Below are 11,516 nucleotides of genomic sequence, written 5' to 3' on the forward strand. Positions count from 1 at the left end.
CTTGAGCAATGCTTCCAGTATGGTAGCGACAATCTTATCTATCCCATAGTAACTAATACGTAGCACAGACAAACCAATGTGGTAAAGTGTATTTGTGCTTTATTGCCTTCTAGTGCTAGACTCTGAGTACATAATCCACGGTTCCCATATGGAGATGAACCATTCTTTAGTGTCTAAAAGGTCAGCAGCATTACTGCTCATTTGGTAGTAGTAGTCTATTTTGTTCAAAATAATCTGAAAGGTTGGAACTACTGACTTCCAGTATTGAGCTATAGTTAATCTGACTAATGTACAGAAAAAGAACAAGAGTTTATTTCTTGATTTTCCCACCCCAGGCAGGGGTTCATGAAGAAGAGCCTGTGTGGGCGTTAATTTTATAGAAGTATCAAAAATAGAACTCAGTAATTCTGAGGTTTGTGACCAAATGTTGAAAAACATGAAGACAATGCCACCACATATGAGGGTAAGTCCCTTTCTCATCACAGTCTCTTAAACAATCCCCCCCCCCCCCCGGGTCTGGGCCATGTAATCTGGAAGGGTAGAAGTACCACCTAAATGCAACCCTCATATAATTTTATTTTAAATGTGCACAAATGGAGAATGAGGTGACCCTGTGAAGGGTGGTGTTCCATTTCTCAAGTGACCAAGAAAAATTAAACGCCTAGATTTAGAGTTCTGCGTTAGCCGTCAAAACCAGCGTTAGGGGCTCCTAACGCTGGTTTTGGGCTACCGCTGGTATTTAGAGTCAGTAAGGAAAGGGTCTAACGCACACTTTGCAGCCGCGACTTTTCCTTACCGCAGATCCCCCTACGCCATTTGCGTATCCTATCTTTTCAATGGGATCTTTCTAACGCCAGTATTTAGAGTCTTGGCTGAAGTGAGCGTTAGAAATCTAACGACAAGACTCCAGCATCAGAGAAAAGCCAGGAGTTAAGAGCTTTCTAGGCTAACGCCGGTTCATAAAGCTCTTAACTACTGTGCTCTAAAGTACACTAACACCCATAAACTACCTATGTACCCCTAAACCGAGGCCCCACCACATCGCCGCCACAAATTTTTTAACCCCTAATCTGCCGACCGCACACCGCCGAAACCTACATTATCCCTATGTACCCCTAATCTGCTGCCCCTAACACCACCGACCCCTATATTATATTTATTAACCCCTAATCTGCCGTCTCCAACGTCGCCGTCACCTACCTACAATTATTAACCCCTAATCTGCCGACCGGACCTCACCGCTACTATAATAAAGTTATTAACCCCTAATCCGCCTCACTCCCGCCTCAAAAACCCTATAATAAATAGTATTAACCCCTAATCTGCCCTCCCTAACATCACCGATACCTAACTTCAAGTATTAACCCCTAATCTGCCGACCGGACCTCACCGCTATTATAATAAATGTATTAACCCCTAAAGCAAAGTCTAACCCTAACACTAACACCCCCCTAAGTTAAATATAATTTAAATCTAACAAAATAAAATAAATCTTATTAAATAAATTATTCATATTTAAAGCTAAATACTTACCTGTAAAATAAACCCTAATATAGCTACAATATAAGGAATAATTACATTGTAGCTATTTTAGGATTAATATTTATTTTACAGGCAACTTTGTATTTATTTTAACCAGGTACAATACCTATTAAATAGTTAATAACTATTGAATAGCTACCTAGTAAAAATAATTACAAAATTACCTGTAAAATAAATCCTAACCTAAGTTACAATTAAACCTAACACTACACTATTAATAAATTAATTAAATAAAATACCTACAATTATCTACAATTAAAACTAACACTACACTATTAATAAATTAATTACATACAAATACCTACAAATAAATACAATTAAATAAACTAACTAATTTTAAGCTAATTACACCTACTCTAAGCCCCCTAATAAAATAACAAAGCCCCCCAAAATAAAAAAATGCCCTACCCTATTCTAAAATAAAAATTGAAAATCTCTTTTACCTTACCAGCCCTTAAAAGGGCCTTTTGCGGGGCATGCCCCAAAGAATTCTGCTCTTTTGCCTGTAAAAAAAAACATACAATACCCCCCCAACATTACAACTCACCACCCACATACCCCTAATCTAACCCAAACCCCCCTTAAATAAACCTAACACTAAGCCCCTGAAGATCTCCCTACCTTGTCTTCACCACGCCGGGTATCACCGATCCATCCAGAAGAGGGTCCAAAGTCTTCATCCAAGCCCACGCGGGGGCTGAAGAGTTCCATCATCCGGCTGAAGTCTTGATCCAAGTGGGGGCTGAAGAGGTCCATCATCCGGCTGAAGTCTTGATCCAAGCGGGGGCTGAAGAGGTCCATCATCCGTCTGAAGTCTTGATCCAAGCGGGGGCTGAAGAGGTCCATCATCCGGCTGAAGTCTTCTATCAAGCGACATCTTCAATCTTCTTTCTTCCGGCTCCATCTTCATCCCGCCGACACGGAACATCCATCCTTGCCGACGACTTCCCGACGAATGACGGTTCCTTTAAGGGACGTCATCCAAGATGAGCTGACATTCTATTGGCTGATCGGAACAGCCAATAGAATGCGAGCTCAATCTGATTGGCTGATTGGATCAGCCAATCGGATTGAACTTGAATCTGATTGGCTGCTTCCATCAGCCAATCAGAATTTTCCTACCTTAATTCCGATTGGCTGATAGAATCCTATCAGCCAATCGGAATTCGAGAGACGCCATCTTGGATGACGTCACTTAAAGGAACCGTCATTGGATCAAGACTTCAGCCAGATGATGGACCTCTTCAGCCCCCGCTTGGATCAAGACTTCAGCCAGATGATGGACCTCTTCAGCCCCTGCTTGGGCTTGGATGAAGACTTCAGACCCTCTTCTGGACAGATCGATGATACCCGGCATGGTGAAGACAATGTAGGGAGATCTTCAGGGGCTTAGTGTTAGGTTTATTTAAGGGGTTTTGGGTTAGATTAGGGGTATGTGGGTTGTAATGTTGGGGGGGGTATTGTATGTTTTTTTTTACAGACAAAAGAGCACAATTCTTTTGGGCATGGTAAGGTAAAAGAGCTTTTCAATTTTTATTTTAGAATAGGGTAGGGCATTTTTTTATTTTGGGGGGCTTTGTTATTTTATTAGGGGGCTTAGAGTAGGTGTAATTAGCTTAAAATTGTTGTAATATTTTTATAATGTTTGTAAATTATTTTTTTATTTTTTGTAACTTAGGTTTTTTTTTTGTACTTTAGTTAGTTTATTTAATTGTATTTATTTGTAGGTATTTGTATGTAATTAATTTATTGATAGTGTAGTTTTAGGTTTAATTGTAGATAATTGTAGGTATTTTATTTAATTAATTTATTGATAGTGTAGTGTTAGGTTTAATTGTAACATAGGTTAGGATTTCTTTTACAGGTCATTTTGTAATTATTTTAACTAGGTAGCTATTAAATAGTTATTAACTATTTAATAGCTATTGTACCTGGTTAAAATAAATACAAAGTTGCCTGTAAAATAAATATTAATCCTAAAATAGCTACAATATAATTATAATTTATATTGCAGCTATATTAGGGTTTATTTTACAGGTAAGTATTTAGCTTTAAATAGGAATAATTTATTTAATAAGAAATAATTTATTTCATTAGATAAAAATTATATTTAACTTAGGGGGGTGTTAGTGTTAGGGTTAGACTTAGCTTTAGGGGTTAATACATTTATTATAGTAGCGGTGAGGTCCGGTCGGCAGATTAGGGGTTAATACTTGAAGTTAGGTGTCGGTGATGTTAGGGAGGGCAGATTAGGGGTTAATACTATTTATTATAGGGTTTTTGAGGCGGGAGTGAGGCGGATTAGGGGTTAATAACTATATTATAGTAGCGGTGAAGTCCGGTCGGCAGATTAGGGGTTAATAAGTGTAGGTAGGTGGCGGCGACGATGGGGTGGGGCAGATTAAGGGGTAATAAATATAATATAAGGGTCGGCGGGGGTTAGGTGCAGCAGATTAGGGGTTCATAGGGATAACGTAGGTGACGGCGGTGTACTGAGCGGCAGATTAGGGGTTAATAATAATATGCAGGGGTCAGCGATAGCGGTGGTGGCAGATTAGGGGTTAATAAGTGTAAGGTTAGGGGTGTTTAGACTCGGGGTACATGTTAGGGTGTTAGGTGCAGACTTAGGAAGTGTTTCCCCATAGGAAACAATGGGGCTGCGTTAGGAGTTGAACGCTGCTTTTTTGCAGGTGTTAGGTTTTTTTTCAACTCAAACGGCCCCATTGTTTTCTATGGGGGAATCGTGCACAAGCACGTTTTTGAAGCTGGCCGCGTCCGTAAGCAACGCTGGTATCTAGAGTTGCAGTCGTGGTAAATATGCTCTACGCTCCCTTTTTGGAGCCTAACGCAGCCATTCTGTGAACTCTGAATACCAGCGGTATTTAAAAGGTAAGGGGGGAAAAAAGCACGCATAGCTAACGCACCCCTTTGGCCGCAGAACTCTAAATCTAGGCGAAAATTTTCTTCCCATTTAAGCATAAAGGAAAGTTTAGGTGATGCTAATGGGTTATTAAATATGGAATATAATCTAGAAATAGTTCCTTTTAATCTGTGAGTGGCTAAACATAGATGTTCTAGATAGGTGGAGCCTTCCCTGCTGGAATTACATATAACGTCAGCCACTCTTGCCCTAAGCGGCAAATAATGGAACCAACTAGGTCCGTCTTGGTCGCCAAGGTCAACATATGTCTTAAAATCCATGAAGGAGTGGTTACGCAATGTATATGCGATTCTATATAATCCCTTATTTGCCCATTTAGTCTGGAGCCCTGAATCTAGGGTCGAGGAGAAAGTCACTAGTGGGGTTGCTCTGGATTTCTCTGAAAGTAATTTGAACTTCATGGTCAGGGAATCCCATAGTGAGACAGTGTATGAGATAGATAGGAAAGTCTTCCAGTTTGAAGGTCTGGAAGGCCTGCTAGACCAAAGTAATTTATAAATTGGGTCAATCATAACCATATTAGATTGTAGCTGGACCCATTGAATGGTATCTGTTTTGTTATGCCATAGAGATGTTTGGGCTAACCGTGCAGCATAATAGTAAGTAAGAAGATCTGGTAATCCCATGCCTCCTCCCCCTCTACCCCTACACAAAGTGTGTCTATTAGTTCTGGATCGCCTTCCCTGCCAAATAAATGATATAACAGCTTTTTGGGGTTTATTAAGGTCTTGGGCAGGGACCGAGACCGGGAGGGATCTAAACAAATATAGTAATTTTGGAAGTATCAACATTTTGACTCCAATTATTCGACCATATAGTGAAAGTTTCATTTTTCCCCACTTCTGCAGTAGGTTTCTTATTTGGGACAGCATAGGTTGATAGTTGTTTTGGTACAGGGAATCTACTCTGCTTGAAAGAGATACTCCCAAATAGTGCATACCTTTTTCTGCCCAGGAAAAGGAAAAATTGATCTCTACCAGTTTTTTAGTATGCGGTGGTAGATGCACACTGATAGCTTCAAATTTGTCGTTATTAATTTTATATCCTGAGATTATAGCAAACTGGGCAATAGTAGAGAAAATTAGGGGGAGGGACAATAAAGGCTTGGCTCCCGCTAGCTTCAAAACTCATTGAAAAACTAGTTTTCAATTGCCTAACCCCCTTCCTGTCCTCCAACTCATTGCTCGACCCCCTGCAATCTGGCTTCTGTCCCCAACACTCAACTGAGACTGCCCTCACCAAGGTTACTAACAATCTCCTTTCTGCTAAAAACAAAGGCTACTACTCTATACTCATCTTACTTGACTTATCTGCTGCCTTTGACACTGTTAACAATCCCCTTCTCCTACGGTCTCTCAGTTCTCTTGGTCTCTGTGACACTGCCCTCTCCTGGATTCACTCTTATCTCTGCTGGTGACTCCTCCTCTCTATTGCCCCTGTTTGTTGGAGTACCTTAAGGCTCTGTCCTGGGTCCTCTACTCTTCTCTATTTACACTTCTTCACTATGGCTTCAGCTATCACCTCTATGCTGATGATACCCAGATCTACCTTTCCACCCCTGCACTCTCTCCTTCTGTCAACTCTCACATCAGCGACTGCTTATCTGGCATTTCCTCCTGGATGGCCTCTCACCACCTAAAAATAAATATGTCCAAGACTGAACTACTTCTAATTCCCCCTTTAGCTCCACTCTCTAATTTTTCTATTACTTTTGGCGGCACCACTATATCCCCATCACCCCAAGTCCGCTGCCTCGGAGTCACGCTTGACTCAAATCTGTCCTTCATTCCCCACATCCAACTGCTCTCTTCATCCTGCTGCAACCACCTACGCAATATCTCCAAAAATCTTCTGTTTCTGAGTGCTGAAACTACCAAACAGCTCATCCACTCCCTGGTAATTTCCTGATTTGACTACTGTAACAACTTACTAACTGGCCTCCCTCTCTCCCGCCTCTCTCCCCTCCAATCTATCCTAAATGCATCTGCCAGGCTAATCCACCTCTCTCAATGCTCAGTTTATGCTGCACCTCTCTGTGAGTCCCTTCACTGGCTCCCCATTCACAACAGAGTTAAATTCAAAATTCTCACCCTGACCTACAAAGCCCTCACCAATGCTGCCCAACTCTACTTGTCCTCACTCATCAACAAATATACTCCTGCCCATCCCCTAAGATCCAACAATGACCTGCTTCTTGTGTCCTCTACCATCACCTCCTCTCATTCTAGACTACAAGACTTCTTTTGTGCGGCACCAACCCTCTGGAACGCACTTCCTTGAGATGTCAGACTTGCCCCTAACCTCCCCTCCTTTAAATGTTCCCTAAAGACCTTTCTGTTCAGGGAAGTTTATCACCCAACTTATCAACAAAATAACTTCACTTAACTAACAGTTGCCCTCTATCTCCTCACTAATATCATTCTCACCTCTGCAGTCCCCACCTCCTGTTTCCAATCCTCCTACCCGTAGAGATTGTAAGTTCCCATGGGAATAGGGCCCTCAATTCCCCCTGTATTTGTCTGTAAAATTTTGTGTCTTATCGTATTGTTTCTCCACTGTACTGTTATCCTTGTACCCATGGGCAGCGCTTCGGAATCTGCAGGCACTTTATAAATAAAAATAATAATAATAATGATATCATCCACAAACAGACTTATCTTATATTCTTTAGAATTCACAGATATCCCTGCTATATCAATGTTTTGCCGGATATGGGCTGCAAGGGGTTCAATGCAAAGTGCAAAGAGCAGTGGAGACCCTGCCTAGTCCCATTAGCAATATTTATAGGTTTTGATTTGTATCCAGCTATTTTAACATAGGCAGAGGAATGTGAATATATAGACGAAACTGCAGTACTAAATTTGCCTGTTATACCCATAGTGACCAACACTGCATCCAAGTAATCCCAATATATAGGAACACATGAATGTGCCAGGATATTCCAAACTTAGCAAACCCCCGATGGGGTGTAGGTGTTTGAGAGTAACCCTATATATTTTAGGCCCAGAACAGTAGGGCTGTAAATTTAAGTCATATTAGAAAAGGACCCATATCACTTGCATAAGTTACTTCAATTAGGACTCTTGTCTAAGTCTAGAGTTCTTTCCATTTTTATTCACTGGCGTCCACTCCCTTCCTATTGCCTTACGCTGTGGTTTGGGAGAGGAAGAAACTTCCGAGGAAGTCTATTCCAGGTTCAGCTTTTCCAGGATTGCTTGTCCTTCCAGGAGAGAAGAGCAATAGTAGGAAGTTCTGTCATACAGGAAGATGAGTTTAAATGGAAATCCCCATCGATATTTGATTTGCGCCTTAATGAGGATTGATATGATCAATTTGAGTTCCCTTCTTCTCGTTAGGGTTGTCGGGGAGTGATCTGTGTATAATTGTAGCGTGTGGCCCTCAAAGGTAATTTTAGGTAGTTTTCGCACTGTTTGCATGATCTAGTCTTTATCATGAAAATAACGAAGTTTGGCAATCATGTCCCTTGCTGCTGAGGGGGTTGGTGGTTTAGCCACCAATCCCCTCAGAATCTATCTCTGGGAGAATCTGTTGAAAGAGATTTGTGATGGTTTCTGTCAGGTTGCTGTATGATTCGGGGAGATTGCGAATTCTGATATCTGATCTCCTGGTCCTCTTCTCAAGGTCCTCCAAGGAATCCTCCAGCTTCTGAATCTGTTACTGTTGCACCTGTATTGTTGATTGAACTTTGGGTATTTCGTCAGAGATATCATCAACTTTATCCTCCAGGCAGGCGGTGCGGTCTCCAATATCTGTAAGGTCCTGCTTTAGTTCAGAAAGGACTGCTCTCATTTCTTCTTTGAATAGTTGTTTAATCTGTTGCAGGAGCTCTTCATTTGATGAGACCACAGCGGATGTTGGTGGAGGACTTTTAGGGGAGGAAAGTTGTGAGTCTGTGTCTGGAGCAAGATCGAAAGCAATCTGTTTCTTTTTAAATTGAGACCTTGATAGACAGTGTTTGACGGATTGGTTCTGGCCTTTTATTGTAACTTGCTGATAGCCTTTGAAGTACAGTAAAGCAGTATATAGCACACAGGGCCTAGGTGCTAAGGTAGTTTGGAATATTTTATGGTAGATACTTAACAAGGTAAACCCACTGAGTCCACATTCAGGGTTGAATTCTAATGTTGTATCATCTCTTTAAGCTTGGCTGGTCATTGATAGGAGAGATATCAGAAGACAATAGGGTGTCAGCACTGAGGCCTGTGTGTTGTGCCTCCCGCGGTATCCTAGACCTCCAGGAGAAAAAGCCCAGGTCCAGGGAAGGTGGCAAAGTGCTGGTCTAAGGTCTCTTAGCTGTGGAACACACCCGATCAGATAATGTAATTTAAGTGTACTAATTCACAAGCATGGCTCTACTCTCCAGGGTCAGTGTCCTCACAGGACGATAACGGAGAAGGGAACTCAGGATACGACCCACCACCACACAGGATTGCAGGAAGAGAGAGGGGAGAGAGCAGTGCCGTACTATCAGAATTATTACTGCTTGACCAGTACTTCCAATCTTTTAGTTGCATTACACCAGATCAATTGATAAGGTCCTGCAGGGGGCCAGCGGCTATGATACCATACGGTGATATGTGTCAATAGCTTGGTTGTGGAGAAACCTTGGGTCATATAGCAACACAAAAGGAAAAAGTGCCAATTGTGTCTTCCTACAGGGCTATACTGAATCTGTGGTCTGTTGTGCCAGGTACTGGTATAAAGAAAGCACTGCCATGCAACAGGAGCTTAGAGTAAAGATGGTGGTTTTTACCGCCTCTAATCTTTCTTGCAGATGAATAATACAAGCCTCACAGCTGTCAGATTAAATTCTATAAAGTATTATTGCAGTCACAGATTACCCTTAATGTTAAGGTTTATTGATCCAGTGTGTGGAATTAAATACAAGTCCCTCCGTTTTGAAGTATAGTCTCTGGAGCGTTTATCGCTCTTATTAGGCAAAATAAAATGTTTATATTCTCACCCCTATTGGTCTTCCAACCTGTTACTCCACTTATCGTCTGCTTTTGGTGAGGATTCTAATGCATTTGATGTCTTTATTGCAGCCGGTGCACCCGGAGTAGGCCGCGGTCTTTCCTAGGAATTCTCTGGTCCTGTTTTCCGGGTGGACCACAAAATCTCTCAAAGCTGCCCAAAATCAGTTATGGACTGACTGGGACTGTGTGGCTTCTGTATCAGTGGTTTTTCGAAACAAATTACCCCTGATTAGTGCCCTAAATGACTGTTATATGGCAAGTTTTGCACAGAGCTTTGCAAAATTGCTTCTGCTTCAGTTGCTGGCAAGCTCCGCCCTCCCGTTAATAGGTTTATTTAGTGGTGGCATGTGGGAGGCCAGAGGTTTAGGGGTTAATAACTTTATTATAGTGGCAGCGATGTCGGGGAGCGGCAGATTAGGGGTTAATAGCTATATTATAGTGTTGGGAAGTCCCTTTTTTCATGGGACTTCCATAGCGCAGCCATTATGAGTTTTGTGGTGAGGCTAAAAAACTTGCCTTGCAGCCTATACCGACAAGATCCATTTCGCAATTCGCAATCTAAAGCAGTAGTTATGAGTTTTACGCAACAAAACTGTTACATAAAACTCATAACTAAAGTGTTACAAAGTACACTAAACACCCATAAACTACCTGTTAACCCCTAAACCGAGGACCCCCCACATCGCAAATACTATATTAAAGTTATTAACCCCTAATCTGCTGCTCTCAACATCGTCGCCACTAACAGAATTTATTAACCCCTATTCCGCCGCTCCCCGACATCGCTGCCACTATACTAAAGTTATTAACCCCTAAACCGCCACCCTCCCACATAGCAAACACTATTTAAATATTATTAACCCCTAATCTGCCGTATGCCCACATCAACCCTACTATACTAAATTTATTAAGACGTACACCTCCCCCACTATATTAAACATATTAATCCCTAAACCGCAAGCTCCCCACAACAAAATATACTAAATAAACCTATTAACCTCTAAACCGAAAGTAGCCCACATCGCAATAAACTAATTTAAACTAGTAACCCTTAAACCTAACATCCACCTAACTTTATATTAACATTACATTTTCCCTATCTTAAATTAAATTAAAACATACCTGTCAAATTAAAAAAACTAACGCTGGTATTTAGAGTCAGTCAGGAAAGGGTCTAACACTCACTTTGCAGCCGCGACTTTTCCATACCGCAGATCCCCCTACGCCATTTGCGTATTCTATCTTTTCAATGGGATCTTTCTAACGCTGGTATTTAGAGTCTTGGCTGAAGTGAGCACTAGAACTCTAATGACAAGACTCCAGCCGCAGCAAAAAGCCAGGAGATAAGAGCTTTCTGGGCTAACGCCGGTTCATAAAGCTCTTAACTACTGTGCTCTAAAGTACACTAACACCCATAAACTACCTATGTACCCCTAAAACGAGGTCGCCCCACATCGCCGCCACTCTAATAAAAATTTTTAACCCCTAATCTGCCAACCGCACACCGCCTCAATCTACGTTATCCCTATGTACCCCTAATCTGCTGCCCCTAACACCACCGACCCCTATATTATATTTATTAACCCCTAATCTGCCGCCCCCAACGTCGCCGCCACCTACCTACACTTATTAACCCCTAATCTGCCGACCGGACCTCACCGCTACTATAATAAAGTTATTAACCCCTAATCCGCCTCACTCCCGCCCAATAACCCTATAATAAATAGTATTAACCCCTAATCTGCCCTCCCTAACATTCCCGACACCTAACTTCAAGTATTAACCCCTAATCTGCCGACCGGACCTCACCGCTACTCTATTAAATTTATTAACCCCTAAAGCTAAGTCTAACCCTAACACTAACACCCCCCTAAATTAAATATAATTTTTATCTAACGAAATAAATTAACTCTTATTAAATAAATTAATCCTAATAAAAAAATAAAAAAAATAATTTACAAACATTAGAAAAAGATTACAACAATTTTAAGCTAATTACACCTACTCTAAGCCCCCTAATAAAATAACAAAGCCCC

The sequence above is a fragment of the Bombina bombina genome, chromosome 1, assembly GCF_027579735.1.
Source record: "Bombina bombina isolate aBomBom1 chromosome 1, aBomBom1.pri, whole genome shotgun sequence".
NCBI lineage: Eukaryota > Metazoa > Chordata > Amphibia > Anura > Bombinatoridae > Bombina > Bombina bombina.